The sequence below is a fragment of the Anomaloglossus baeobatrachus genome, chromosome 1, assembly GCF_048569485.1.
Source record: "Anomaloglossus baeobatrachus isolate aAnoBae1 chromosome 1, aAnoBae1.hap1, whole genome shotgun sequence".
Taxonomy (NCBI): domain Eukaryota; kingdom Metazoa; phylum Chordata; class Amphibia; order Anura; family Aromobatidae; genus Anomaloglossus; species Anomaloglossus baeobatrachus.
The window spans coordinates 483,995,153-484,014,259 of NC_134353.1; positions in this window are offsets into that span (position 1 = coordinate 483,995,153).

Here is a 19,107-nt window from a genome sequence, read left to right on the forward strand (position 1 = left end):
ATACTTTAGGGGAACCAAACAGAATTCTGGTGGTTTGAGGGGTTGAATAATAAATGACCCTCTGAATAAACTTTTCACAATTTAAAAAAAAAAATAAAAAAAGAAATAACATTCTTTTTTGCTACAGTGCATTTCACACTTCCAGGCTGATCTACAGTCCAAATGTCACAATGCCAAGTTAATTCCGAATGTGTAAACCTGCTAAATCTGCAGGGGGTTGAATACTACTTGTAGGCACTGTATATATATATATATATATATATATATATATATATATATATATATATTCATGTTTTGCATTTTTAAATTAACAAAAATGGAGAATGGGTCGATTCAAAAGTTTGGGCACCCTACACAGTTAGGGGTACTTTGCACGCTACGACATCGCAGCTGCGATGTCGGTGGGGTCAAATCGAAAGTGACGCACATCCGGCGTTGTTGTCGAAATCGGAGTATGTGAATCGTTTTTACTACGATTAACGAGTGCAAAAGTGTCGAAATTGTATGATCGGTGTAGTGTCGGGCATTTCCATAATGTGGCTGCAGCGACAGGTACAATGTTGTTCCTCGTTCCTGCGGCAGCACACATTGCTGTGTATGAAGCCGCAGGAGCGAGGAACATCTACTTACCTGCGTCCCAGCTGCAATGAGGAAGGAAGGAGGTGGGCGGGATGTTTACGTCCCGCTCATCTCCGCTCCTCCGCTTCTATTGGCTGCCTGCCATGTGACGTCGCTGTGACGCCGCACGACCCGCCCCCTTAGGAAGGAGGTGGTTCGCCAGCCAGAGCGACGTCGCAGGGCAGGTAAGTGCATGTGAAGCTGCCGTAGCGATAATGTTCACTATGGCAGCTAACACAAGATATCGCATGTGCGACGGGGGCGGGGACTATCGCGCTCGGCATCGCTACAATCGTCTTGCAATGTCGTAGTGTGCAAAGTACCCCTTAGTACCTAGTAGCACCCCCTTGGCAAGCATCATAGCTTATAAACGCATTTTGTAGCCAACCAAGAGTGTTTGAATTCATATTTGAGAGATTTTCATCCATTCTTACTTGGAAAAGTCTTCCAGTTCTGTGAGATATCTGAGTCGTCTTGCATGCACTGCTCTTTTGAGGTTTAGCCACAGATTTTCAATGATGTTCAGATCAGGGGCCATTGTAAAACCTTCAGCTTGCACCTTTTGAGGTCGCCTATTATGGATATTCACATGTGTTTAGGATAATATCCATTTGTGGAAGCCATCCTTTTTTCAACTTCAGCTTTTTTACATATAGCGTTATGTTTGCATCAAGAATTAGTTGAAATTTCATTGAATCCATTCTTTCTTCTACTCGTAAAATGTTCTCCATGCCATTGGCTGCAGCAGAACCTCACCACATGATTGATCCATCCCCATGGTTAATGGTTGATGAGATACTCTTTTCTTGAAATTCTGTGTCCTTTTTTCTCCACATCAATCATTGTGGCCAAAGAGTTCTTTTAAAACCTCATCGCTTCACAGGACTTGTTTCCAAAATACATCATCTTCTTTAGATGTTCTTTTGCATACTTCTGACGCTGAATTTTATGGTAAAAATGCAGGAGAGGTTTTCTTCTGATGACTCTTCCATGAAGGCCATATTTGTGCAGATGTCTCTGAATAGTAGAACAATGTACCACAACTCCAGAGTCTGCTAAATCTTCCTGAAGGTCTTTTGCAGTCAATCAGGGGTTCTGATTTGCCTCTCTAGCAATCCTACGAGCAGCTCTCACAGAAATTTTGCTTGGTTTTACAGACCTTATCTTGACCTCTACTCCTTGTAACTGACATTTCTTAATTACATTTCAAACTGAGGAAAGGGCAACTTGAAAACACTTTGCTATCTTCTTATATGTTTCTCCTGCTTTGTGGGTCTCCACCATTTTCATTTTCAGAGTGCTAGGCAGCTGCTTAGAAGAAGCCATGGCTGCTGTTTTTTTGGCACAAGGTTAAAGGAGGCTTGTTTTTTATAAAGCTATGAAATTTGCATCACCTGGCATTTCCTAATGATGATAGTGAAGAAGCTATAACCCTAACAGGCTAAATAAGGTCTGAAATCTTGGTCAAAGTTATCTGAGCACACAAATCTCCAAGGGTGCCCAAACTTTTGCATCGGCCCATTTTCCTTTTTGTAATTTTTAAAATGTAAAAGATGAAAATACATTTTTTTTTGCTTAAAATGCAAAGGAAATGTGTGATCTTTAACTTTATGCCATTTAGAGATCATGTCATCTTCAACTTGCTTAACTGTTCACAATAACACTAATTTTGACCAGGGGTGCACAAACTTTTACATGCCACTGTAAATTGCAGTGCTATAGGAAAAGATGGTAAGTATTTAAGGTCCATAACTTTACCTGAAGCCATGTGCTACTCCCGCTGTGCTGACACCAAAATCCTACACATATTTCGGCGTGTAGCCTTCTTCAGGGAGGGTGTGGTGTCAGACATCAGGAAATGGGGGCTATTTAAATCACTGCTCTCCAATAGGAAGTTTTGATTAAGTGACCGAGATTTGTTTACATGCGCATGACGCCAGATGGAGAAACAGTTGAGCGGCATCCCAGGGAGCATCACTGGGGGGCGTAGCAGGTGACACGACAGCCTGGGGTCATTTGAGAGGTCACATGATCCGGGCCAGTCACGTGACCAGGTCCGAGCCCAAGACAGATGCTGCCCGCAATGCCACACGCCGCCGCAGTCCACGCATGTGCACATCTCGGAAAAAATCAGAAGAGGAGCGTTATATAAAAGGGTAAGTATGTTATGGGAAAGAACATGATGAATAAACATCACAGATTACCAGATACCATATAGTAAATGCGTAAATACTCAAAGTGAAAATATATGTGTATGTTATGTGTATGTGTAAAAATAAATGCTGTGCCGTCCTTGTGGTGCTGCACTTGCACCTTATCACTATTTTTAAGCCTTGCCATTTTATGTATATTGTTCAATACATTTTGTATATTTCTATAATTTGTGTTTGGGCTAGTTGTTTTTATAGATTATATACAGTTGTTGCAATAGCCTATTTTCCATTTGAATATATACATGGTGAGGATCTTATAATGGTGCATTGTCACTAATTTTATATACTGAATATTATTCTATTTGTACCCCTTGGTGTGATACAGTTTTGTTAATCGACATGGTACAATGCAGCAACGGCCGGGACAGCAGGCTTGGCTGATGTAGTATGATGCAGGAGTGGTGGCCGGTATGGCAGGTTCGGCCGATATGTAACAATGTAGCAGCAGCAGCTGGTTCTACGAAACAGACAGGGGTAAGTAACACAGCAGCAGCATATTGGTAAGGGACTTGCGCAACTAGCAATGCATCGCTAGGATTAGACCCCATTGCCCAGGCACCTCCCATAAGGGGGTGGTGCCTTAAATAACAGATGCTTCTCAGCCATAGGCTGAGAGGCACTTCCAGGTTAAGGCCCACAGGCACTTTAAGAGAAGGTACGCGCATACCATGAGAGTGTGTCACCCAGGGCTATGGGGTACTCGAGCCCGGTCGGTGTATTGCTGGGGAGATGTCACTTGGTGGCCGTTGCCCGGTTCCGTGTCCCTGGGGATGCTTTTTAAAAGGGGTATATTTAAAGGGGAGATTAAATGAAAGTTTATAACGTGACGCCACTTGCGTGTTGCAGCCATGTAGATAGAGCTGCCGCTGCACAGTTCTCACTACTGGGTCTGGTGTTGGTGGCAACCTGGATGTTAGGCCCTCTGCAAGCAGGGCCGGGCCCCAGTGGATAGGTGATGTGGATGGGGGCAGAAAGAAGGTAGGCCACACAGGGGGTTGCAGTGTAACTGGTTCCTTTACTCACAGTCAGATGGAAACTGGTCACCCGAGGAAGGCTGATCTTGACCGCTGGTCCCCTTAGTCCCAGTGCAGGTTTAGTAACCTGGTGGCTTCTTTCCCCTGCACCTGTCTTTAGTTGGTGGGTCCCCATAGCTTGAAGCGTCTGGGGGTCTCCTCCTGGTTGTCTCTCAACGGTAGTCCGTATAACAGTAGCGTGAACCCCACGGGGTCGGAGTCTCTGGTCCTGTTTCCCGGTTCTCCCGTTGCTACTGACTCCCAAACTTCAAGGTCAGTGAGGTCCTTGATGGTCCCTTCATTGTGCAGATTTTATCAGGTCTGCCTGGAGCATTTGCCTGACCTAGGATTCTGTACCCCGTCGGTGTTATGTTTCCGGTAGTAATCCACCGGCAATCAAACGCCTGGGCCCTCAGATCACCGTCACACTCCTGTCAGTGCTTCCACTCGCTCTCTCTGTCCGTCACCAACGACTCTCTCTCTCAACTGCCTCACTGTCCACTGTCTGCCCCTCCCACCTGGTCGTCTAGTGGACTGGATCGGCTCCACCTCTAGGTGGCCATCCATTAGGTCCAACCTTAGTCTGGCACTAGTGTATGGGAAATTTGGGAAAAAACAGGGATGAACTGGAATATTTTTGTTGTTACCGGCACTGGTCTTCTGGGTCCCTGGGGGTAGGCCCTGCATCCTGTTGGGGATGCAGAACCTTGTAGCTCCCTGATGGCTTCAGGGGCGCTGTAAGAGTGTTCCCAGGAGGCCTGTGCGGCATGTGCAGGCTTCGGGAGTTGGTGGCAGGGCCCGGGACGAAGCAGCTACCATTCAACGGCCGTGAAGGAGGGAAGTGTGTCGGCGTCTTTGCCAGGGGAAGACGGCAGGACTGTGCGGGGATGCCGGTAAGGGCTTTACAGTGAGCACCCACATAGCCTTTCTATATACAGTGAGAGCCCTCACAAACCCCTTCTTTAAACAGTGTGAGCCCCATATAGCCCGATATATATATTATGAGCCCACACGATCTCTTATATACAGTATGAGCCCACACATAGTCTCCTAAATGCAGTATGAGCCCCCACAAAGCCTCAGAAATACAGCAGGAGCCCTCACATAGCTTCCTAAATACATTATGAGCCCCACATAACCTCCTATATATAGTATGACACCCCCACATAGCCTCCCATATACCTTATGAGCCCCACATAGCCTCATATATACAGTATGAGCCCACACATAGCCTCTTATATATATATTATGAGCCCCACATAACCTCCTAAATGCTGCATGAGCCATTACACACACCGTGGTGCCCGAGATTCCTGGTCTGCTTTTTCCTCCCGCTCGTCAGTCCGCGCATGCGCCACAAACATGGTCGGATATAACCATTGTGGTGACGCGTCAGCGTCATATATTCAGCAGTCAGGAATTAATTAATCATGGTGATTATATATAGCCTTACACAGCAGTCAGTCCCAGTATCCACCTGATGAAGCTGGTTGATTTCTTTGGCACTTTATGGTAAGAAATTCACAAAACGTGGGGGTTGTTCTAACTGGGGGGTGGGGGTAATTGGTTCAATCTAACATGCCTCTCTTTCCCAGGATTGTTACCTTCAATATGGGCTATGATAATTAACCAATTCTGTAATCCATCCAATATAGTCTTTACTTTCTTGGCATTTTGCTTACCATATTATATAACATTGGTACTCTCCTGGGATTCCTTTTTATTTATGCACTTGCACTTTACATAAGGTAGTGTAGTGGCATATTTATTTACATACCCTATACCCCTGCCCCATTACTCACTAGTAGCCATGACCATGAATTTTACATGTTCACTGTCCTATTGTTGTTTGTATGTCTGATCATTTTGATATTTTTCACCGTAAATGAAAATTGATGAAATTACTTTTTATATATCAACCAATAAATATTTATTGCATGATATACTCCGTATTCTCCTGTTTTCTCTTGTATTATGGAGTTTTGCATCTTCTCTTTGATCTATTTGATATAGGTTGTTGGGGATTAATTTATGATGGTTCCATTGGAAATTTGGTTGCTAATGAGCCATTACATAGCCTACTAAAAACATTATGAGCCCCCACACAGCCTCCTATATACATTATAACCTCCACATTGTCTCCTAAATATACGAGCCCCCACATTGCCAACTATATACTTTATGAGCCTCTACTTGGCTTCCTACAGTATATCAAGAAAATGATTACAGCCCTCACATTTTTGTAAATATTTTATGTCTTTTCATGGGACAACACAGAAAATATGTCAGTTTGATACAATGTAAAGTAGTCAGTGTACAGCTTGTATAACAGTGTAAATTCAGTGTGTCCTCTTAATAACTCAACAAGCAGCTATTAATGTCTAAACCGCTGGCAACAAAAGTGAGTATATCCTAACTGAAAATAGCCAAATTGTGGTCAATTAGCCATTTTTCCTCCTAGGTGTCATGTGACTTATTATTGAGTTAAGAGGTCTCAGGTGAATGGGGAGCAGGTGTGTTAAATTTGGTGTTATCACCCTGTAAGGTGGTGTAAGGCTCAGCTGCCCCAGTCCTGCAAATCTACTGTGTATAAAATGTAATACTTGAAGTTCATGTCATGGTGTAATGTGTTCATACAGCCACTAGGTGGCCACAATGTGTAAGCTGTTTCCCTTGTACGCCCGAGCTAGAGGGAATTAGTGAAGGGGAAGGGCTTAGTTTGAAAAATAATGGCTAAGAAATCAGTTGGCGAAAAGAGTCCCTGAGGGAGAGGAACAGACTGCGTATGTGAGAGCTGTGATAGAGGAAAAAACCCAATACCTTTAATTTGGCATGACCTTCTGGGTCGAATCCAGCTGGGTAGTGGCCATTCCCTGGCAGATATATATCAGTGGAAGTGTGCCACCCCCGTGTCAGCAGCCGGGCTGCTCGGATCCGGATCCGCGGAGGCTCGAGGGGTCTCCGGACCCGGGGGTCGTGCGGCCACTCAAATGAAGGGGGTATTTATAGGGGATTGTGTTAGAGTTCGTGACGCCACCTGTGGTATGTGGTAATTTGGAGTACCACCGCTGCAGTTGGGAGTACCCGGGGGTGATGGATGGGCGGCCCGGTGTTAGAACCCTCCACTGGTAGGGGGAATACCCCGGGACTCGGTGAAGTTGATTGGGGAGTGCCGTGGGGAGCGAAGGGGTCACTTGCGTACTCACTCAATCCATTAAGCTGACACCAACAACTGGATAAACCAAAGTTCTGGATACCGCTGCCGCTGAGGGGAGCTAGTTCGGGTCCTGTCCCCAATGGTGCTGCCTGGTGATCCGTGACCTGCCTTAGGCACTAAGTTTACTTCTCTGTTGGTCCCGGTAGTATGGAACTTGCCGGGTTCCGCTCCCCACTATGGCTAAGTATGGGAGCTTGCTCTCAGGGTTCACACTTGGGATATTCTGGACCATTTTAGTGGAAAGTCCTATCCCCCTCATTGCGCTAGTAACCCGATTTTGGAGCGGGTGGAGAGCGGACCTTGAAGGCTCCGTTCTCGTCGGGTAAATTGTCAGGTTGCCTGAAGCTACTCCCTGACCTAGGGTCCACGTACCCCGTCGTGCCCTGGTCCCAACCCGGTGATGGTACAAGGCCGCCGGCTGTCCTCCTCGACAGTTCCGTGCCCCTTGTCATGATCCCCTGCGACCAGGGGTCCAGCTCCTACTAGGCCCAGACCACCGTCTGCTACCTAGTTGCTTCCAAGGAGCCCGGCTCCTGACCTCCTCTCTCCTTCACTTCCAACACTTCACTGGCCTACTCCTGACACTCCTGCCCTCCATTAACCAACCCCCCAAGTGGGCGACCCTATTCCACTCAGGCCGTCTACTGGTGTGTCTGGTGGGTGTGGTGCAGAGTGTACCTAGGATTTTATTAGCAGATGTAGCAACACCATGTAGTTGGGGACCCATAACCAAGAAGGAGGTGGATACTGCACGGGAGGGCAGATTGTGCAATACCCTGTGACGACCTGATATTCCAGGGGCATCACAGAAGGTCAGTGGGCTCTTGAAAGAAGAGTATGTTCTGAATTACCGGAAAGACGGTTGATTCTGCCATGGATAGTAAAGCTGAAAGGGAGAATGAGGAGCTTAGGGGCCCCAAAGGCAGCCCGAGTACTAGGGAAGCGGTTGGCCTGCAAAATATATAAATTATCCATTGCTAATGGTAACCCCTTTGGAGAACAAGATTGTGCCCGCCTAAGGCGAGAGAAGAAACTATATTTGATGTTGACAAGTAAAGAAGTTTTTTAGAAAGACTGTGACTGTTAGTGCTTGTGACGAATGAAGAAAAAGTATGCTTATTACTATATTGCACTAAAGTGGTGGTTGGAGTGCAGAGGTAGAATACCAGGCTGCAGCCGAACAGCAGTCTCTACCATGATTGTAATGGCCCCTGACTGCCCCTTTAACAGCCCACACACTGCCATATGCTGGTTATTGGAAGTTCAACATGGCACCTCATGGCAAAGAATTCTCTGAGGATCTGAAAAAAAAGAATTGTTGCTCTACATACAGATGGCCTAGGCTATAAGAAGATTGCCAACTCCCTTAAACTGAGATGCTGCTTGCGGAACAAGACCATACAGCATTTTAACAAAACATGTTTTTCTCAGAACAGGCCTCGCAATGGTTGATCAAAGAAGTTGAGTGCACATACTCAGTGTTATATCTAGAGGTTGTAATTTCAAAACAGGTGTATGTGTTTTGACAGTATTGTGTAACAATTATGTATATACTCTGGAACCTGATAGCATTGAATATAACGAAACTGAGACAATGGTTGGGTAAATATTCTGTATTAACAAATAATAAACACTGCAAATAACAGAGAATAACAGAAGGCAACTACAACTTAAATGTAAGTGAAAACCACACTAATATGTGAATGTCCTGACAGCATATGCAGTATTGCACACAGCTAAAAAGTGGTGAATGTCCAGAAGTTATTTGCAGGTGTGCGCACAGCACTAATGCATGAGAGTCCAGAAGTCCAGAAGTTATGTCCAGTATAGTATGCAGGAGTGCATACAGCAAACAAATAGGTGAATGTTAGAATCCTATGCAGGAGTGCGCACAGCAAACAAATGGTTACCAGTGTACTTCAAAGGCTGACAAAGTCCTGCACAAGTCCAGCACATAGTCCGTACAGATAGAGTCTAGGGTTAAGTACACTGATAACAAATAGAGAATCTAGTTTTTACAGATCAAGGTAGTTCAGCAGTACAGAATTCTTCTCCTAGAAACCTTGAACAGAGGGAACCACAGCCAGGATCAGGATAATGCACCGTAGACTGCAGGCAGCTGAGCAGTAATGAGGTGGAGCACAGAACTAACAAGTGGCAGCAAGAAGTCAAGCAGCAAGTCAGGAGAGATTCAGGAGCCAACAGCATAAAATACTCAGGCCAGGAATAAAACCAATAACAGGACTTTTATAAACAGGGCAGACAGGAAGTTCAAGGGCAAGACGAGGAAACAGACTCCATATTGTGTGAAAACACAATAAGTTCCATGGAAACCCTGGACCTTACATATTGCTGCAAAGGTTAAATGGGTAGAGGGTCTCACTCTCGCCTGTGAGTGCTCAGACCATATGCCGCGCACTGCATCAAACTCATTCCAGAAGGAAGCTTCTTTTAAAGATGATGAACAAGAAAGCCTGCAAATTGTTGCCTGAAGGCATGCACACTAAGGACAGGGATCACTGGAACCATGCCCTGTATGTCTGATGAGACCAAAATAAACCTATTTGGTTCAAATGGTGTCACATGTGAGTAGCGGAAGCCAGTTGAGGAGTACAAAGACAAGTGTGTCTTGTCTACAGTAAAGCATAGTGGTGGGTGTATCATGGCTGGGGCTGCATGAGTGCTGCCAGCTGTGGGGAGCTACAGTTCATTGAGGGAACCATGAATGCCAACATGTAATGTGACATACTAAAGCAGAGCATGATCCCCTCCCTTCGTATTCCAATATGAGAACGACTCCAAATACACTTCCAAGACAACCACTATCTTGCTAAAGAATTTGAGAGTAGAGGTGCTGGACTAGCCAAGCATGTCTCCAGATCTAAACCCTATTAGGTGTAGCACACCTGAACACCTCAGGGTGCTACAAGGTTCTGCATCCCCACCAGGATGCAGGACCTACCCCTTAGGTACCGAGAACCCCAGTGCCATTACCACCACAAACACAGGTAATCCCAGTTTTCCCCAACAATCCCCCATGCAATGGTACTTAGCTAGGGTGGGACCATGGATGGCCACCTAGAGGTGGAGCCACTCCAGTCCACTGGTTGACCTGGTGGGAGTGGCAGACTGTTGAGAGTAGTCAGGACACAGGAAGTCAGTAGTCAGTCTAACTAAGACAGAACGTGTGTGTCAGTTGAATAGTGACTGTGGAAGTGAAGTGACACCCTGACTTGGGTTAACGGTGGAGTACTCGCGGAACTACGCACTGACGGGGTACAGGACCCTAGGACAGGAAAGAGCTTCAAGCCGACCTGTTAACACCTGCACAGCAAAGGGGACCATCAAGGACCTTGCTGACCCTAAAGAATCCGAAGACTCGGTAGCAAAGAGAGAGCCGGGGACAGGACCAGAGACTCCCACCCTACAGGGTTCACGCTACCGTCAGGCGGACAGAGGTGGACAAACCACAAACCGGGAACCCCCAGTGTTCCTTACCACGGGGACCCACTTACCAGAGACAGGTGCAGGGGAAGAAGGTACCAGAGAACAAGACTGACACTGGGACGAAGGGGACCTGGAGGCGAAACCAGCCGGCCTCGGGCAACTAGCTAACATCTCAAGGCACAGTGAGTAAAACCAGTTGCACTGAATTCTTGTCTGGACTCCTTCTTCCGACTTCCACTGCACCATACACCCGCTGGGGCAATACCCTACTTGTGGAGGGGCTACCATACTAGCTGCTTTACCATCAGCCCCAGTAGAGACACTGCAGCGGCGGCTCCCTACACTTAGCCGCAACACCGCAAATGGTGTCATGAATAACTTTATTCACAAATCCCCTGTAAATATCCCCATTACAAAAAAGGCCCAGGGCATGGAACCGGGTGACGGCCACCATTGTGACATTCCCAAAAGAGACACTGCCCGGAACAGAGTACCCCATATCCCTGGGTGCTACATAAGCACCTGTGGAGCAACCTCAAATGAAAGGTGAAAGAGCACAAGGTTTCTAACATCCACCATCTCCGTGATATCATCATGGAAGAATGAAAAAGGATTCCCATGTCAACCTGTGAACTCCATGCCCAAGATAGTTAAGGCAGTGCTTGAAAATAATGGTGGCCACTAGAAATGAGCAGACTCATGGACATTTGGTTTGGCAGGGTCAGCTGAACTTTAAATTAAGTTTGGTTTGGGGCCTGAAATTGACCTGAACACCAATGGAAGTCCATAATTGGACAGTTCAGGTCTCCGCCCACATGAAGCCAGCCATAAACAGATCCCTTCCGGGGTGAGTGGGTGGGGTATTTACATTTTTTGGGGAGATGTGTAGCGCCCCGGAATCCCTCAGGGCACTACTAGGTACTGCATCCTGACAAAGATGCAGGGCCTACCCCCAGGGACCTGGAAGGCCAGTGCCGGTATCACCTATAAACACATAACATCCCCAGTTTCCCACTCCCCATTAGGGATGATTGACTAGTTCGGGACCCAATGGATGACCACCCAGAGGCGGAGCCAGTCCAGTCCACTAGATGGCAACCCGGTGGGAGGGGACAAACACGGACGGAAAGACAAGGAGTCCGGTAGTGACAGTTGAAGCGGACGGACGTGTCTCCAGACGGGGTCGTGTAACAGTGACCTTGGTGGCAAAGGAAAGTGGTTACCAGAGAGGGTACAGCCAGGTACCTCTGGAACCAGAGCACCAATGGGGCACAGGACCCTAGGTCAGGCAACAGCCTTAGGCAACCAAACAAATACCTGCACAGTGAGGGGACCTTCACAGACCTCACTGACCCAAGAATCCGGGGGCAACAGCAGTAAAGATTGAGCCAGGGACCGTAACAGAACACCGACCCTACAGGGTTCACACTGCCTGCCGTACGGATGAGAGACTGCCAACAGACAATAAGAGACCCACAAACGCTTAAGGCTATGGGGTACTACTAACCAGTGAGAGGTGCCAGGGAAAGAAACTATCAAGTCACCACACCGGCACTGGGACAAAAGGGATCAGGGGTCTGAACCAGCCGTCCTCAGTGCTAAAGCTCAACAGTACTGTGAGTAAAACAGACGTTGCGCTGCATCCCCATTGTATGGTCTCCCTTCTTTCTGCGCCGGATCCCACCATCCACTCTCTGGGGCCCGGCCCTACTTATGGAGGGCCTACCATCCAGGCTGCCACCACCATCAGCCCCAGCAGTAACAGATTGTGCAGCAGCGGTTCCATCATCATAACCGCAACCCGCAAGTGGCGTCACAATACAAACTCTTTCAACTCCGCTGTATATATTCCCAATTAAAAAGCGTACCCAGGGTCACAGAACCAGGCATTGGACTTTACACAACCATGACACAGCATCCCCGTACATATACGGCCCGGGACCAAGTACTCCATAGCCCTGAATGACAGAGGTGCACACTACATCCGATCATATTGTTAACCCCAGTGCAAGTTGCTCAGGCCAGGGTCACACTGGGCTGAGCACTGAGTGTACCCAACCACAGCGATGCTCAAGAGCAGCGACGGACTGGCTACCGGAGGAATCTCCAGTAATGCCAGGCCTGGATTCAAGTACCTGCATTGCACTCCGGAGCTTTCACCTGAGCTCCAGAGTGCAGCCTAGACTGTACCGCGAGCGACGAGTGATTGATTCCCCGGTGATTGCGGTTCAGTTCATGACAGCTGCAGAAAGGCCGGGCTGATCTCCAGAGTTCAGATGAGAGCACCGGAGATCACCCCGGCCTGTCTGCAGCTGAGATGAACTGAACCGCAATCACCGGGGAATCAATCACTCGGCGCTCGCGGTACAGTCTCGGCTGCACTCTGGATCTCAGGTGAGAGCTCCGGAGTGCAATGCAGGTACCTGACTCCAGGCCTGGCATTACTGGAGATTCCTCCGGTAGCCAGTCCGATGCTGCTCAAGAGAGTGGTGTTTGTATGTAAAGCACCGAAACTCTGTTGTTTTTTTTATAAAAGACCAAACACAGAACACTGAACCTCAGATTCACTCATCTCTGGTGGTCCCAGAAAATATTGACACTTTGGGAACAATTTGGCCATTTTAACTTAGTGGGTGTATTCCCTTTGTTTGTCCCTTTGTGATTTAAACATTAACAGCTGTGTGTTGCATTATTTAGAGGGCACAGCAAATCTACACCTTTATACAAGCTATACAAAGACTACATTATATTGTATCAAAGTGTCAAATGTACAGTCATATGCACTTCCCCAAGGCCATCAATTGTTTTAATGCAAGTGTGTCATATAAGCTGTAGTTAATAGTGTAAGCTTAAGATGGATAGTGTTATGTGGGCTGCAGTACTAATCCTGGCCACAAGAGGTCATTGTCTCCCTATTCATATGCTTAGAATTCCTCTGTCAGCTGTTGGACCAGGGAAGACAGGGTAAATATTGAGTCAGCCAGGTGGAAGAGAGTTAGAGCTCAAGAAAAGTGTTGTCCCTGTTTTAGTGGTTCTTGTGTAGTGGAAGCAATAGAGACATGTAAAGCAGGTGGAAGAGTAGAGCGGCTCGGGATGCAGATGAACTCTCCAGACGCGGACTGAGCAAAGGGGGACTCCTACCAGGCAAGTGTTGTGAAAAAGGGCAGAAACATTGTCAGGCCAATGGAAAAGGGGATCTTAGTGAAAATGGGACACCCTATTGAAGGACAATGGCACTGGTACAATAACTGTAAGAGCAGACTTTGGAAGTATGCATAGCAGTACCTGGGATATCATAGCCACGACAAAACGGAGACCTATATGGTTGTATATTGGTAGAATACAGAAGAAACAGGTAGCCTCTGTCGAAGAGAATAAGATCATGTCTGTAACCCTCCTGGAAGAGCTGGTCTATGTAAGAGTGTAAAATGGACAATGTATTACTTGCTATATCCTGTACTTGAGTACAAATAAATACAAAGAAATTAAAGTTTTTAAAATCTGGTTTAGACTCTTTAATATAAATGCAAGACGCAGCGGTACCGCACTATGTGCAGCAGAGAACAAGATGAAGGTCTCCAACCTAGATGTACCTACACAAATGGGTTATGCTCCCACATATACAATACAATTTTCCGTAGCGTGCCAGGGTGCAGAAAATACAGCACTTGCCCATGGCTACTGCCCCAGGTACGTTTATATACAGTATACAGCATGATCACACACATAGCCTCCTATATACATCTCTGTGCACCCATATAGCTGCCTGTATACACCATGAGCCCCCACACAGCCATCTACATACAGTACATGGAAATATCCCATACACATGAAAAAAAAAACCCCACAAGCCTAAGGCCGCTTTCACACTGCGTTGTGACCTCTGTTCAGTAATCACAACGGGGCTTCCGTCCACCCCCCCCCACGCAAAACGGGCTTCAAACGCATGCCCCAACAGGGCCATTGACTATAATGGTGCAGACAGAGTCACTGTGTCCTCTGTCATGCACCATTTTTGAGATTATACGCTTTCTGGAGGTGGACACCCAGACGTAGTAGACTGTGTCTGGGTGTCCGCCTGTAGACAAAGTATACTCCAGGAAATGATGCATGACAGAGCACATGGTGACTACGTCTGCACCATTATAGTCAATGGCCCCGTCAGTGCATGCGTTTGAAACCCGTTTTGCGGGGAGTTTGGATGGAAGCCCCGACGGGACCACTGAACGGAGGTCAAAATGTAATGTGAAAGGGGCCTAACCTCCCTCCTGTTCCTCCAGAGCTCTGCAGCAGCCTCCGATGCATTGATGTTCAGCACAGCACACTTGATGTGACATCATTGCATCTGCTGAGCCTCATGCTGATTGGTGAAAGACGGAACCAGAGGCACCTGCTCAACCAATGTGTTCACTGCTATCTACATCCTATGAGTGCGAATAGCGGTGACATCAAAAAGCGAGCGGCAGCAGAGGGCATGGTGTGACCCATGGTCCACTGTTTTTAGCCCTTCGGTTGTCTCAATCCGCGGGACCCACCCACTGGAATACACACCCACTCTGCCCAGTCCTGTTCTAGACGCATGAAAACAGATGGAATACTAAAACATATATGACTTTGTTAAATGCAGAAAGTGCTAAATGCTTGTAGTTGTAATGTGAAGAGATTGAATAATCACACTTTTAAAATTGCAACATACTTTCACCAAACTTAAATATCCATTTTGCTTGTTGTGTTAGTTAGGTTGTGGCCACACGGGGTTATGTGCGAGTCATCACATGACACTCGGCTCACGCTCGCAGCACAGCAGGAACCGAGTGTCATGTGAGGGTCAGGTGACTGTGGTTCGATCATGCGATCAGACCACAGCTGCAGAGAGGGGGGGCAACGCTGCGGAGAGGAGGGCCGGCGCTGCGGAGGAGAGGGAGGGATCTATCTCCCTATCTCCTCCATTCCCGACTATTGCGATTCTCGCACTGCACTCACATTACACTGGTGTAACGCGAGTGCAGTGCAATGTTTCTCTCGCCCCATAGACTTGAATGGGTGCGAGTGAAACAAGCTCACATTACAGTCACAGCAAGCTGCGATTGTTTTCTCGGTCCGATTAGGGCTGAGGAAATAATCGCTCATGGGTGCTGACACAGAGTAATATTGGTCCGAGTGGAATGCAATTTTTTTATCGCATTCTACTCGCACCGTTTTTCTCGCTGTGTGCTAGGTCTTATAATGCATGCTATTGTCTTGTCCATGTAATATTTTACTGTCATTACTTACAGGAGACCTATATGGGTAGAAAGTTAGTTTCTCATCCAACGTCTGCAAACTTTGCTTCTGCTGGAGAATATTGTCAGAATCCAGTCCTGGTCTCTTTCGTTTCAGAGTCTGTTTAGAAATGTGATATTATGATATAGTCTTACAAATTGGATATAACACTTAAAAATAGCTAATTATAACAGGGAATTAGCACATTCACCTCTCTTCCTACTTATACCAGTTCTATATAGAAGTACATTTTGTGGTATTATCATTAGTGTAGCTTCATGGATATGTTACATTTCTTCATTGCTATTGCTAGGGGACTTGATCCATATGTTCAAAAAGTTGGATTATATTGTAATATAGATAAATAAAATGTATTAAAAGTTTAACATTGATTTATTGCAATGTAAATCACATACCTCAAGGATGTCAGAATTTGTATGACTCTCATGTGATTCAGTGTATTCGGTATACTTAAGAAGTACTCTATCCATGTCTGTACTAGCATACTGGTAAAGTCGATTTGATCCATTGAAGATAATAAGGGCAATTTCGCAATCACATAAGACACTTAACTCATATGCCTTCTTCATCAATCCAAACTTCCTTTTGTTAAATGTAACCTACACAATAGCACATTAAGAAAAATAATAAGATGCATATTTTACTTGAGAGTCTCAGTGCTTTCCATTGGTTGTCTTACAAATACAGTATGTCCTAAATATGTTAAAGGGAACCTGTCACCACTTTTTTACCCTATAAGCTGCAGCCACCACAACCATGCTCTTATATACAGCATTCTAACATGCTGTATATAAGAGCCCAGGCCGGGGGTATAACATAAAAAACACTTTATAATACTTACCTAAAGGTCATGCAATGGGCCTAATGGGCGTCTCCGTTGTCCGGTGCCTCTTTTGTCCATCTTTGTTCTCCTTCTCTAGCCGCGGTGCATGATGGGTCTGACATCATCCACACTCGCCGGCATTCAGGTCCGGAGCAGACGCACTTTGATCTGCCCTGAGCAGGGCAGATGAAAGTATTGTAGTGCGCCTGCGCAGGACCGGCAAGTGTGTATGACGTAGCCGCGTCTTGCACCCAGGCTTCAGAAAGAGGACGAAGATGGCCGAAAGTGGAGGCGTCCGCACAGGAGAACGGAGACGCCCATTAGGCCCACCGCATGACCGTTAGGTAAGCATTATAAAGTGTTTGTTATGTATTACCCCCGGCCTGGGCTCTTATATACAGCATGTTAGAATGCTGTATATAAGAGCCCGGTGGTGGTGGCCACAGCTTATAGGCCAAAAAATTGGTGACAGGTTCCCTTTAAATGCACATACAACAAAAATGTTGAGTCTAGTGTAAGGATGAGCGAACCCAAACAGTAAATTTTGGGGTTCGTATCAGACGCCAAATGTCTGGGGCTCGGACTCGAACTTTTTAATAAAGTCATTGTCCAAGTTCAGAGTTCAGGTACTGTGTGTATGTTAATAAAGATTGTTGAAAGGCTGCAGTGCAGCCAATCAAGAAGCTTTATTGAGAATATGACTTTATGCTGCTGTGAACAATAATGATTTAAAAAAAATGACATGGGCTTGTGCCTATTTTTGATAATCGGTGCAGGTAAAACAGACTGCTGCAGTCTGCAACGCTCAGCTGTCTGCTTTATCTTTGCTCGTTATCAAAATTATAGGGGATCCCAAGACGGTTTTTACAATTTTTATTGAGATCCCCTCTATTTTTTATAACCAGCCAATGTAAAGCAGACAGCTGGTGGTTGCGGCCCGCAGTTGTCTGTTTTACCTGCCCTGGTTATAAAAATAGGCAAGATCCCACACCATTTCTTATTTATTTATTCCGTATCTACATGATTGCATGGCAACTACCCCCTTTTTGCAGCCCCCTATCCCTTACTACAACCATTTTACTTCACAGATGTTCGGGTCCCCATTGACTTGTATGGGGTTTGGGGTCAAGTTTGGGGTTCGTTGTCAAGTCGAGATGCATCCGGCGAACCCGAACTTTCACGGGTCTACTCATCTCTAGTTTAGTGCTCTTTATTGTTACACAGTGTTTGGCTCTAAACTTGCCGAGTGTCATGGTGGCATTTGACGCTGTTCACACTGCAGAATCTGACACTCCACACTATGCCTCCTTTGATGCTTCTGAGTTACAAAGACAGGCTTGGGCGTCACCCAGCTGTGTTCCCATTAGTGATCGGGCTTTCTGGAGTTAATTTCTGTTAGCCTGCTAATTACCTCTTGTATCACATGTTGTGGGAGACCTATCACAGTCATTTCCAGCCTTTTTAAGATGGTGGAGCCTGTCTTCCCATGCCAAGTATAGCTTTTGTTAAACTGGTCTGTGTGCTATTGTATCCCAGTCCTGCTAGTGATTGTATTACTTTGGGCATGGAGTTTTTGTGGAACTCTCCTGTTGTCTTGTTGTTTCTTTCCTGTTCTTATTTTCCTCCTAAGCTCTTTTTGTCTTATACATTTGTGTGTGTGTAAGATAGAGATTTGCGAACTAAAAAATCTGTATAGGATATACAGATACAACCAGCCCTAATTATCTGTTGCTGCTGGAATGAGGGTAAAACTCCTCTATTGCTTGATTAATTAAACAATAAGAAAAAAACTAGTATGAGTACTAGTAATCCATCTGTGCAAACAGATTTATACTTTAGGAAAAAAATATTCAAGGAAAAATGGTTTACTACCATATAAAATAAACCACACTTATTAATAGGATTAAAAAATCAGTGATATTACGATTACAAATTACTACATGTGTACACAGGTTATTTAAAAGATAATTGTGTTACTTATGGCAATAAAATAGAATTATTGCACACTAGAAGTTGCCCCGGCCGGTGGCTCACTGGTTAAAAAATGTTTAAAAATGATGTTTAAGAATATATATGAGATCAATTGATAGTCCACCATAGAAAAAATAACTTCAATAGATTGTCAATATACTTCTTGTTCCTGGTGTGATAGAGCGCACTTTTTGAGTCAATTCAATGGATAAGGTGTATATAAGCGCTTACCCTGGACAATGCGATGATTTTCCGTGTCCCTGCTGCTGTTTATCCCATATGCCCCACACTCTACAGTGTAAATACCTGCAGGATCTCACCGGGGTGTTCCTGGGATAGAAGGATTTAAAACAAGCAGCTCTCCGGTATTGAAATAGTCGCAGGGAATCTGCCGCATCACACCGCTTGATCTCCGGTTTGAATTTACCGCTCACGCCCTGGATCCTAAGGTTAATCCACAGGTTACTAATGAGGTTCCTCCTCCTGGAGCAGGATTTTGAAAGATTCCATTACCATCTAGGG